Source organism: Amaranthus tricolor, chromosome 5, assembly GCF_026212465.1.
Source record: "Amaranthus tricolor cultivar Red isolate AtriRed21 chromosome 5, ASM2621246v1, whole genome shotgun sequence".
Classification (NCBI taxonomy): Eukaryota; Viridiplantae; Streptophyta; class Magnoliopsida; order Caryophyllales; family Amaranthaceae; genus Amaranthus; species Amaranthus tricolor.
In genome coordinates, this window is record NC_080051.1 from 5698796 (window position 1) to 5712761 (window position 13966).

Below are 13966 nucleotides of genomic sequence, written 5' to 3' on the forward strand. Positions count from 1 at the left end.
AAACGTTTAAAAGACCTTAAAAACGCAACTTAGCACAAAATTTCAAGTATAGGATTATTGTTTTCGATTCTAAACATTTCAACAAAATAATATATACAAAATGGTGTTGTGTGCCCAAAACGCTTAAAAAACCAAAAATTCGCAACTTGGTATGTAATTTCAAGCATATGATCATTGATTTCAATTCTATCCATTTCAACACATTTATATATACCAAATCGTGTTGTATTCCATGTTTCATGCCAAAACTTTAAAAATGCAACTTAGTACGTAATTTAAAGCATATGACTATTGTTTGCAATTGTAACTGAAGACTCAACTCTCTGAAATGATGATAATTTAAAACACATATTGATTAAACAAATAAATTAAGTAATAACATTTAGTTGTTTATGTTAGTGTAAAATCATATTGGATATGAACTGAGTATTTGATATATATGTTTAAGCTCGAATTATTGAAATATGCTTAAATAACTTAAGTTTATCTTATGCTTAAATTTATAGGTCTTGAATTTAGTTTCAATGTCTTGAAGATAATTGTGTTTATAATAAGTTTAGTTTCGTAAATATATTTGAAATATTCTAATAGGTCCAGGTTCATTAAAATTTACTTTGATATTATTTGAAACTAAGTTTGAATATATTATTACACGGATTGTTATTAACGTTTGAATTTGAATATAAGAAAATATATGTGCTTAAAATAGTTGGATGATTAAATATCTATAGTACAAGCTAATACACGTTTGGTTATTTATAGTACACGTTAATATTTGAATTTAAATTAGTTTTTAAGCTAATTAAAGAATTTCCTATAAATAAGATGGTAATTTAAATTGATACTAAAACTAGGAAATGACTATTTGAATTAATGATTTAAATAGGAATTAATTTGAATAAATAATTTACACATTGATTAATCTTGTTTTGCTTAGTTTTAATAATCTTGTATAATACTAACGTGGCAGCTTAGCATTGGTTACTAGAGACTAATTACAGCACACAATGATGAGGTTATGTTAGCAGTCAGTATACGTCAGTTTGAAATAAAGCTTAAAGTCTTGAAGACTGGCACAGAAGATTCAGATGAACAAATTAACGGATGAAGCTTTCTTGCTCTTCAAGGAGATGTTGAGGCGTAACGTCTATAAATACAAAACATCATTTCAGAATTAAGGATACACCTCTATGCATCACTTTCTCTCTTGTAATAAGATCTAGTATTCCCTAAAGAGTTGTAATAGGTTTAACTGTTTAATAGAATTAGATTATTTTCATAGTTTAATAGATTATTTTCATAGTTTAATATGCCTAACTTAAAATACTTTTCAAAGTGTTCAACTTGTAATCTCTATTGAGAGATTGGGATTTGCTTTTATTAAAAAGACTTGTAAGACATTTCTTCAAGGGGAAAAACGTGGTGAGAGAAGTTAGTGAGATCTTCTAGTTTGTCTTAAAGTCGGATTAATAAAAGGAGTTGAAATCCTACGGGTTGAAAGAGAACCCATAGGCGGGGGGTAGGTTGTTTAGAACCGAACCTCGTTAACATATCGTGTGTTATTCTCTAAGTTTATTTTCCGCACACACATTATTGTTTTACGAATTGACTCAAAACTGTTACGGAAAATAGTTTTGAAAGACTCCTCAATCTCTTGAAATTAGTTTCTAGAAAACATTTTTAAACGCCCATACTCTCTATTCACCCCCCCCCCCCCTCTAGAGAGTATTCGACGACCTCCTATCAACTTTCAATTGGTATCAGAGCAAAGTTTCACATATAAAGATTAAAATCATGTGACGGATCCGATAGGAGAAGGTTTGTTTGCTCAAGGACGTTCGTGCTCTAGGCCTCCTTTGTTTTGTGGAACAAATTTCTCAAATTGGAAAACTTTGATGAAGATGTTCGTGATTGTTCAAGATATGGAACTTTTGGACATTATAACTAAAGGACCTAAGTTACCTATGAAGAAGGACGCTCAAGGAAATGATGTGGTAAAATCCGAATCCGAATATTCACAAAGTGATTTGGAATCCGTTTCCAAAAACTATAGGGCAATGAATCAATTGGGTTGTGCTTTGAATGGTACCGAGTTCAATAGAGTTTCTTCATGCACAAGTGCTAAGGAAATATGGGATATGTTATTTGACTGATGAAGGAACAAGTCAAGTGAAGCAGACTAAGATGAACATCCTCATGCATCAATACGAAATGTTCAAGATGAAAAAGGATGAAAATATTAATGAAATGTTTACTCGTTTTACATTGATAACTAACAGTTTGAATACTCTTGGCAAAACTTTTACTAATGCAAAAAAAGTCCAGAACGTCTTGAGATGTCTTCCAAGATCCAAATGGGGTTCAAAAGTCACCGCCATTGAAGAAGTTCAAGACTTGAGAGTTCTATCACTTCACGATCTCCTTGGAAAACTCACAACTCATGAACTTACCCTAGATGATGATGGAGAAAATGATGTAATACCTTCTTTGAAGAATCTTGCTCTAAAGGCAAAGAAACATCATGAATCTTCAAGCAATGATGAAGAAAGTGATGATGAGGAAGATCCATTTGCGTTGATCACAAAAGGTCTAGAAGTAATCATGAAGATGCGCAAGAGATTTAAAAGATTTAAATTTAAAAATAAAGGTAAATCTTCTAATTCTAATTCTAATTTTAAAACTAACAAACTTGCATGCTTTGAGTGTGGATCTACAAATCATCTTGTAAAGGAGTGCCCTAAAAAGAAAAGGGAATCCTACAAGAAGAGTAAGAAGAAACAAGCAATGGTTGCTACATGGAGTGATTCCGAAGGATCATCTGAACTTGAAAGTGAAGATGGTCAAGCTCACGTATGTCTTATGGGTAATGATGATAATGATGATGATATAGATCAAAACCATAAAGAGATACGAGACTTTCTTAACACATGCTCTAAAGATGAATTAGTTAAAGCTCTTCTTGATATGTTTCAAATTCAAAAGATCTTAAAAGATGTGAAAGATATCTTAGAAAATAAAATACGTCACTTTGCTGAAGGCTGTGAAGAACTTATAAAGAAAAATGAATCGCTAAAGGCTGAAACAGTAAAATTTGAAAACACTGTCAAAGTCTTGAAAGAACAGAAACTCAGCCATACTGAACAGATCATTGATCTTAAGGATGAAAACAATGATCTTGAATCCAAGCTCAAGACTCTGAGACATGAGTCTGAGAAAAATTTACAAGCATTAACCAAGTTAAATGAATCCGAATCTAAATTCACCAAAATGCTAACACGCCAAAAGGGACTCAATGATAAACGTGGTATAGGATATAATAATGTCACACATAACTATAAGAGTAAACCACCTTTGTGAGGAGTGCATACAAACATAGATGTACACCTACTTGCTCATATTGCTGCAAAGAAGGACATATTAAGTTTGCATGTCTGTAACAAATGTAAGGAAAATTATATTATCAAGAATTCCTTTCCTCTTAAATTACATGGAAAGATAAAGCAAATATGGGTTCCCAAAGGGACATGACCACCCAACATGGTTTACCACTAATGGAAAAAAAATGTATTTGCTGCGATTTTTGTATATATGCAGCAATAAATAGGAAAAAGAATTAGAAAAAAAATCAATTAATTGCTGCGGTTTTAAGGTGTGACCACAGCAAATACTCAGTAGCACAATTAATTGTTATGGTTATGCTATGGCCCGCAGCAAATAAGTGCATATTAAACTAAAGAAAAATTAAATAAATAAAATATAAGCATTATTTGCTACGGTTACTGAATGACCGCAGCAAATAAGTATTTAAAAAAAAGTGAAGAATAAATTTAAAAGGCAGACAGACCCAACTCCGCGGCTCGCGTAGATATCCGCGGCACGCGGAGTTCAACTTGACCCAGCAAAAAAAAAAAAAAAAAAAAAAACTTTTATTTGCTGCGGGCTTCTTTTGACCGCAGCAAATAATGCTTATTTGCTGCGGTTTTTTAAGAAGCCCGCAGCAAATAGTTGGTTAATAAAATATAAAAATTGCGTTTTCTCTTCAATTTCAGAAAATTTCTTCAAAAACCCACGAAAAATCTCTTCAAGTTCTTCAAGTTTTTCAAATCATATGACTCTACTGTCTTTTCTCTTCATTTTGTTCATCATCTTCCAAACCCAACAACTTTGTTTAAGTTCTTCAAGTTCCTGTGTTGTTGAAATTTGTTGCTTCAATAACCACCCATTGCACTAATTTCCCTCTCCATCTTTGTTTAAGTTCCTCAACCCACCATTGTTGTTTTTTTCCGTCAAAAGCCACGAAATTAGGGCTAATCTTATTCTTTTTCAAGTCATTGTGTTTTAACAAGGATTTAGTCTTTTTTTATACTAATTTTGATTTTTTTTTCATTGTAGGTTACAAAATCTTATTGTAGAAACAAAATTATCATATCTCATTACGAAGGTATGTATTTTATATTTGAATGTGAATAATTTACTTATGTATGTACTTGAATATTTGAATGTGAATAATTTTAATTAATTAGGATTTTTAGGGTAGATTGAATGTGAATAATTTAATTATGTATATATGTAGTTGTATCTTTCAATGTTAATAATTACTTATGTATGTGGTATCAATGGTTCAATGGGTAGTTGTTCTTGTAAACGACATCATGTAAGATTAAAATCATGTAATTTAATTATATTTGCTGGTATAAAACCTGCTTTGCTTTATTATCTGTGTGAAGTAGAAATTTGGAAGTAGGATAGTGGCTTTTGCTTATCGAAAATCGGCTAAAAAACTGAAGAGATTTAAAGAACCTCAGAATGAAATGAGATTTATATACATTACTTATAAAATACAAGAAGATATCTTTTAGCTAATGAACAATTCTTTTAGCTTCAATCAGGTTCAAAAGGTTTGTTGCTTTTGTGTCATTATTTTTATGTTTATAAAGACTTAAGATTGAACGTGCGATGTTTGTGTATGATCATGTTCCTTGGTGATTGATTGTTGATAATGTATTATTCATTTTGTATTTTTAGGATTAAGTTCGTATTCTAATGTACTTCTAAGATGTTAATTAATTATGTTTTTGGATGAGTTTAATGCTTATTTGTGTTTCCTTGGATTTGCAGATTGATAGTTTCCATGTCGATGTTTATTCGAAGGACAAAAATTCTCAACTTGAATCCACTATTCACTTTCGCAAGGTTGCTTTCTATATGGAACATGTAGGATTGAATCTCAAAAACCGAGAGCTTTTGATGTGTGACACTCTTTTTGGAGTCAAGTATTCATTATTTTTATGACTAGAGTAAGTTTAAAAGTAATTGTGTCAAGTTTAAAAGCACCTTTTGATTTATTAGGACTTTAATTTGTATATGTACATATTATTATATTATATATACGTTCGAGAGTTTACAAAGAGATTATTGGTGATTATTGGAGTTAATTGGTTATTATCAATGGATTAATTATTGTTTATTACATTGTACATTATTTGATTATTTAATACTATTAAACGAAAACAGTAAAAACAAAAAAAAAAAAAAAAAAAAAAAAAAAAAAAAAACCACTCCGCGGCTCGCGTAAATCTCCGCGGCACGCGTAGTACCTCCTGAAGCAGCAAAAAAAAAATTAATAAAAAATAACTATTTGTTGCGGTTTTGAGGCTGACCGCAGCAAATACTGCTCTTTATTTGCTGCGGTTATGGGTTGACCGCAACAAATAATGTCCTTTTTTGCTGCGGTTTTTTATCGCAGCATTTAAACCGTAGCAAATGAGGTTTTTTCCACTACCTTGATATAGTCCCAAATTTGTCACTTGGATAGCCAAGTAAAGTTGAGAAAGGTTTTTTTTTTTGAAAAGCAAAAGTGGATCTTCGATAGTGGATGCTCGAGACATATAAGTGGTAAAAAAAACTTTCTTTTTTTCTGAAATTAAAGAAAAATGCAATGGCTCGATCACTTTAGGAGATAAAGGTAAGTGTAAAATTTTAGCTGTTGGCAAAGTTGGTAAAAAACCGTCTAAAACTATTGATAATGTTTCTCTAGTTGAAGGTCTAAACTTTAACTTACTAAGTGTGTCTCAACTATGTGATAAAGGTAATGAAGTATTCTTTGATAAAGAAAAATGTGTTGTTAAAAACCCTAACACCGGAGATACATTTATTACCGCCCTTAGACATGATAATGTTTATGCCTTGAATACTAACGAAATTGCAGCTCAGAATTTCAAGTGCTTAAAAACTATACAGATGGTCCAAAACTATGGCATAAGCAACTTGGTCACATCAATACTCATACCATGCATAAGTTGGTAAGTAAAGATCTAGTTAAGGGACTTCTAGGTCTTGACTATAAACATAGTCCTACATGTGACGCATGCAATAGAGGAAAACAAGTAAGAACTTCATTCAAACCGAAGAAAATGGTAAGCACTTCAAGACCATGTGAACTTTTACATATTGATCTATGTGGACGAATGCGTGTAAGAGGTAAATCTTACATTCTAGTTACAGTTGATGATTATTCTAGATTTACGTGGGTTGATTTTTTGAAGGATAAAAGCGAAGCCTTGAAACCGTTCTCAAGACGTTGTAAAGAAATGCAAACTCAGTTGAATCTTCTAATAGTTTCAATTAGAAGTGACCATGGGAGAGAGTTTGATCAATTAGGCTTTGATTCCTTTTGTGAAAAATACGGTATAACCCATAACTTTTCAGCTCCTAGGACACCCCAACAAAATATCGTGGTTGAAAGGAAAAATCAAACTTTAGAAGAAATGGCTAGGAAAATACTTATTTAAAATGGATTACCTAAACACTACTGGGCCGAAGCTGTTAACAAAGCGAATTATGTCTTGAATAGATGCCTCATAAGACCAATACTTAAGAAAACTCCCTATGAGCTATTCAAAGGAAGAAAACCGAATTTAGCATACCTTAGACCATTTGGATGCAAATGTTTTATCCATAACAATGGTAAATATAATCTAGGTAAATTTGATGCTAGAAGTGATGAAGGTATATTTCTTGGATACTTACTGAATAGTAAAGCTTTTAGAGTCCTAAATAAGCGTATAAGTATGGTTGAGGAAAGTATACATGTTATATTTGATGAATCCGACAATGGAACATTAAGTGAAGGATTTAAGGAGTTAAACCTTAATAAACACTTTGATGATTTAAGTGATGACAAACCGAATGCTAATGATATTGGTGAAGATAAAAAGAAAAATATGCAGCATACCATACAAAGCCTTGATGAGGTTGCAGAAAAACAGGTCGTAGATATTGAAGACTCACTGCCTGATCTTGAAACCCAACCATAAAATCTTGAAACAGCTCCTGAACATATTGCTTTAGATACACCAATTAGAAACTCCTCGTTGGAAGTAGGTACAAGTTCATTGAATGATTACACCATCCATATTACGAAGAAGACATAGAATGTCATCTCAACATCCTCTAGAAAACATCATAAGTGATCCAAACAAAGGTACGCAAACTCGATCCTCTCTTAAAAATTTTTGTGCATTTTCTGCTTTTGTTTCTCTTATAGAACCAAAGGATGTTAAAGAAGCTATACAAGAACCAGAGTGGATCATTGCTATGCAAAATGAATTAAATGAATTCGAAAGAAACAAAGTTTGGGATCTAGTTGAAAGGCCTCCAGATCGTACTATTATTGGAACTAGATGGGTCTTTCGTAATAAATTCAATGAGGATGGAGACATTATAAGGAATAAAGCAAGGCTGGTAGCTCAAGGTTATAATCAAGAAGAAGGTATAGATTATGATGAGACTTTCGCTCCAGTTGCAAGGTTAGAATCTATCCGTATTATACTTGCTTTTGCTTCATACATGAATCTAAAACTATATCAAATGGATGTTAAATGTGCTTTCTTAAATGCTTACTCACTACAAGAAAAGTTATTTTTAGCAACAGAAAAAGTCGTTGCTAAAAACCTGCTTTCGTTGCTAAAAATGTTTTTTGCAACGAAGTACATTGTTGCGGGTACAGCCGTAGCGAAAGCTTTTAGCAACGACTATGGTGGTTGCAAAAGGTATCTGTTTTTTGCAACGAAATCTATTGTTGCAAAAAAAATGTCGTTGCAATTCCTTCAAACGTTTTTAGCAACAAAAAAGCTCGTTGTCAAATTTCCTGCATTTTTAGCTACAACTATTTTCGTTGTTAAATTTCTGTTTTTCACAACAATTCAAGTTGTTGCAATACATGATAGACAATCTTTTGCAACGACTTTACTATAGAGAAAACAATAAAGTAAAATTTGTTATTAATGTTTTTAGCAACAACTATTACCGTTGCAAAAAACATACACATTTTTCGCAACGACTATTTATCTTTTGAAACAACCTACAATAAACTAGACAATTAAAATAATAAATAATTTAAAACCAACTAAACTAATTTTATCGTGTGTCAAAAATATACATAATTCATATACATGTAACGGATCGGATAACCAATTTTCCAACATAATTCTCCAACCATACACAAGTTTTTATGCAAAAATTTACAAGTGATAGACACTTTGAAAAAGTCCAAAAATATACAAGTGCACATATAGCTACTTCATAACCCAAAACATCGCGCATCCAAAATGCTTGTAGCTATCACCAACTTCGTCATTGAGTACCAAAAATCTCCAACGAAGATATGTTTCCCTACACCAAATAATTTTGTTAGTAATTAAGAATCAAATGAGCCCCAATATTGAGTATTCACAATCAAACCATCCCTACACTTTTTGTTGAGACATAATAAGCAAAGCATTTAGCATGATATTCACTAACGAAAGCATTACGTGTGTAGGGAAAGCATTTAGAATTTACCATCAAATTCACAATTGGACTAAAATGCCAACCAGCTAATCCCATTGTAACTAAAACTACAACACAAGCCACCAATACTCCTAATTGGACTAAAATGCCAACCAGCTAATGCCATTGTAACTAAAACTACAACACAAGCCACCACTACTCCTAATTGGACTAAAATGCCAACCAGCTAATGCCATTGTAACTAAAACCACAACCCAAAAAAACCACAAAAAAAAGACAGTAGAAGAACAAGGCTCAAAACTCCTAATAGAACAGGAAAAGAAAAAAGAAAGTAAAAGTAACCTAATACCCAGAAAGACCATAGAGAACTAGTGATCTGTCATGTATGACAGGGATGCTAGCTAGTATTTCCAGAAGACAACATTACCATTTCACTATAGGCATAAGGAAAGATGTAACAAAAAAGAGAGCACTCAAAAAGGTCAGGTAATTATTAATTTTAAACCCATCTATGAGGCCAATAAATTAAAACCAATATGATGATCAAATAGCTCAATGGAGACTACAGTACATAACAGCCGCAAGTGCAACTACAGCCTTTTGCAATTTTGGGATTCAAATGTTTCAATGATGACAGGGCACAAGAAGTAATTTCAGGGTGTTATAAACAAGTTGCGTTGCTGCCAAAGCGCCGCCCTGCATCATAAATAAACTTGAAATACCAAGAATTTTTTCTGATGCATCTCTAACAGATGAAGTTATCTGATATGAATGTTCAAATTCAGCCTCTATCACATGATTGACCTAATTGTTTATAGCATCTGCTACCCAGGTAATTTACATAGGCTATATACAAAAAGTATAACACTCTAATCTGAGCTATGATGCGAAAGAAATATCTTTTAATCAATTAGAATTGGAAAGAAGTGTGTACAACAACATGAGGATCACAGTGGGTAAGAAAATGGAGTAAAAGAAAAAACCAACCTTCACCCCAGCTTCATTGCAAACCTCACATGATGAAACCTCATAATTGCGGAACCAACTTCGAAGATCAAGGAACGATCTAATACCAAGTCCCCAACACCAAGGGCAACGAATCACAAGAATCTAGCAGATTGAGCAATTAGAAGCCTATGCATTATGCAATTCGGATCATTTGCCATATTGCCACTGTTTACATATCCCCACCTTCTTTATGAATGAGAAGTGACCACAATTGACCAGACATCAGTGGCAAATTACCAGAAGAAATGAAAAGAATCTGATATGTTCACATATATATAGAGAGTGCTTCTATTAGCTGTTACAAATTACCAAAAACTGAAAAATGCTATAAGCAATGAAAAGTTGACAAACCTGACTGTCCAACCTTATATTCAGGGCATCAATATTAGAGATGCAACCTTGCCCAGTAACATCTTGTAAAATTGCTTCTATCTGTAATTCTATATTGAAAGTAAATCTCAGCAATTAAAACAAAGAATCTAAAAGCAATTCTTCAGTTCTGAAATGCCTTACACAGAACAGCCAACGTTAAGTAATGAACCAATTTTGAGCAAAAAAACTTCAATATTGCATCAAACCAGCAGTAACCTTACATAAAACAAATAAACTAAAAATCTTTTCCCTCATCAAGTATGTATCATCACAATTGCAAAAAATGAGTTCTTTTGCTTCAATTTGAAAAGAAAAATCTATACATCAAACCTTACACAGTGAAATCATAGGCCAAAAACTTACTTTTACTTTAATCTTATCATCTAGAACTTCAATTTTGAAGTAAGTCCATCAATTTTTCTTAGCATTACTTTGAAAGAATCTCACATTTCAAAACGCAAGTAATTAGAAAACGCAAGTAAATCCAGAAAAACGCGAATAATTTCCAATACACATACATAAATCTTATAATTAGAACAAAGCCCAACAAAAAGGCGAAATCTTGTTCCTTCGCAGAGCGAAGACCGAAAATCCGTACAACCCAAAATTTCAAACTGATGAAATACACATACATTAATCTGATAATTACAACAAAGCCCAAGGAATTTAAAGAACAACCCATAAATTGAAATCAACAAGAAACAAGAACAACAAATTTAAAGAAAACGAAAGGCAAAAAAAAATTAAAACTACCTGTCGTGGGTTCAGAGGCGGCTGAAGGGCAGCGTAGCGGCAGCACCGGCGTGCAGAAGGCAGCTGAAAAAGCGGCAGAGGCTCCGATGTGCAGGCGGCAATGGCTTACCTCCGGTGTGCGGGATTAGGGCTTGTGAGAGAATCGGGTTTGTGAGGGAAGGGTATGGGCGCCGTATATGGATTCTGAAATTTCGAAGGGAGGGAATTGGATTATGAGGGATTAGGGTTCAGTTTTCAGAGGGAAATAAAAAAAAAATTATTAGTATAAGGTTTTTTGCAATGACTTTATTGTATCTGTATATTTAAATATTTTTCGCAACAATATATACTGTTACTAATTATTTATTTAATTTTAACAACAACATTGTTTGTTGCAAAAAATTGGGTTACACCGGGAAATTATTAAAAGGGGTGGGAAAATTTATTTTTTTTTTGGCAACGATTATTTAGCAACAACAACGGATTTTGCAACAACTTATATTTTTCGCAACGAAAAAAATTTAGTCGTTGCTAAAACTTGTTGCTAAAAACAAGTTTTCTTGTAGTGTTACAAGCGGAAGTATATGTTAAACAACCACCTGGCTTTGAAAATTCTGATCTACCTAATCATGTGTTTAAACTAAACAAAGCGCTGTATGGCTTGAAACAAGCTCCAAGAGCTTGGTATGACAGATTTAGCTCACATTTACTTGAAAATAATTTTCAACGAGGTAAAATTGATAAAAGATATCTTTTTGTTCAAGTATATTTTGATGATATATTATTTGGAGCTACTAATGATTCTCTGTGCAAGGAATTTTCTGAGATTATGTGCAAGGAATTCGAAATAAGCATGATGGGAGACTTAACATTCTTTCTTGGACTACAAATAAAGCAAAAGAAAAATGGCATATTTATATGTTAAAGTAAATATGTTAGAGATTTGCTAAAGAAGTACAATATGGATGAATACAAGGGTGCTAATACACCTATGAGTTCAACACTAACTCTAGACCAAGATATAAACGGTAAGAGTGTTGATCAAAAGACTTATAGAGGTATGATTGGCTCTTTATTGTACTTGACTGCTAGTCGTCCTGATATTATGTTTAGTGTTTGCTTATGTGCTCGTTTTCAAGCTAACCCAAGAGAATCTCAATTAACAGTCGTTAAGAGAATCTTTAAATATTTATATGGGACTAACGACTTCGGTCTATGGAACCCTAGTTGTGGAAATTTTATTTTGATTGGTTTTTCAGATGTGGACTATGCTGGCTATAAGGTTGAGAGAAAAAGCACTTCAGGATCATGTCAATTTTTGGGAAATTCTTTAATCTCGTGGTATTCTAAAAAGCATAATTCAGTTGCGTTATTTAAAGCTGAAGCTGAATACATAGCTGCAGGTGTGTGCTGTTCTTAAATATTCTAGATTGCACAACAACTTCGAGATCTAAGAATTGATCTCAAAGGTATTCCAATAAAATGTGATAACACAAGTTCATTTATATCACTAAGAATCTTTTACAACATTCACGTACAAAACACATAGAGGTTCGACACCATTTTATAAGAGATCCTGTCGAAAAAGGTCATATCTCTCTATCCTTTATATCTATAAAAAATCAGTTAGTGGAAATGTTTACAAAACCTTTAAGTCATGATCATTTTGCTTATATACGTATGGAACTTGGCATGCTAAATGATGTTGCATGAATTAAGGGGGAGTAATGGTATCTTAATGATATAAGAATAAAAGGGTTTAATAGGAAACCTTTACTGTTACTTAATACCATGTATATATTAAGAGGGAGCATTACATATCATTTACACATTTTTATTGTGATTATATATGTGTGTTTATGTATGTGTTTAAGAATTGAAAATTTAATTTCAATTTCTTAAAAATTATTTGTTTTATGTAAATATATAAAAATGGGATTTATAGTTAAATACCTTTAATCAATAAAGGACATTTAATTATCTTAAAACAAAATTGTTTGTTGGAATCACATTTGGACGTCAACCATGCAATAAAGTTTTGTTCAAAATTTTGGTACAAATCAAATTGAATCATTATTACACTCCTTATGCATTTCTTCACATTATCCACACACATCACACCGGTCAAAATTTTCTCTCAAAATTAATTTTTGCCTTTTTCCTATGTTGTCCAATCAATTCTTATGGAAGTACAAATGCATTGTACTATACTCCTTTTATAGTGAGTGAAACGCATTCTTTGTTCCCTCACCTCTACACTTTATGTTTTATCCTCTGATCCGTTTCTTTCACCCTCCTTTTTCATGCTTTCAAAAACCATTTCCATGGCACCCAAAAAAAAGGATAAACAAATCTGCTACAAAATCAGAAAAAGGTGAATCATCCAAAACCCCAATGACTGAACCAGTAACCCCTACCATTCCCTTACCTCTGAATTCTTTAGATGTACCAAAAGAATGGTTCAAAAATCACACAGCGTATGGTCATTGGATTGATATTAACACCGTTCCCTTTCATATGTTGATATTCTTGACTACAATTTCTTCTTATTTGAAGATTTTTAAATTATCTCTGTTTTTATTCAATCAACTCCAGGTATGTTGTTGAATTCTGGCTCTACATCTTACCCTATTCTTGAGAAAATCTTTTATTCTAACTTGTCTTTCACTATGATTGATGGCAATTCGGCCTTGAGAAGTTTCATTAAAGGCCAAGAGATTATTATCTCTAAAACCCTAGTAAATGATATGTTAAAATTCTCCAATGTTGCTGATGATACTACTCCAAACATTCTGGCACTATAAAATGCCAAGGATATGTTTATCCTTGATTCTTATTCTGATTTCTCTTCTACTAAACAACTAACCCACAATGCCTTGAATTTATGTGGTAAATTGCTGCATAATATCTTTGTTAGAACAGTCTTCTCACGCAACTCATCCTGTGAATTAATTACAGATGCCCATCTAATCTTGATGTGGAAAGTTGCCTCTTTTAAAAACGTTGATTATGCCTCTCTTATCTTTTCAACAATACGTTTTTGCAGTTCTCATGTCCGAAATTG

General features: G+C 32.5%; 1 long non-coding RNA gene across 1 annotated transcript; it reads right to left on the minus strand.

The window, feature by feature from the left end:
* Window positions 1-8420: 8420 nt before the first annotated feature.
* Window positions 8421-11146, minus strand: LOC130813252 (uncharacterized). Its single transcript, XR_009042196.1, has 4 exons — window positions 10924-11146; window positions 10150-10230; window positions 9778-10054; window positions 8421-8673 (listed from the first exon to the last, which is right to left on the minus strand). It is a non-coding gene; the product is annotated as an uncharacterized LOC130813252 (long non-coding RNA).
* Between the last annotated feature and the right edge of the window lie 2820 nt (window positions 11147-13966).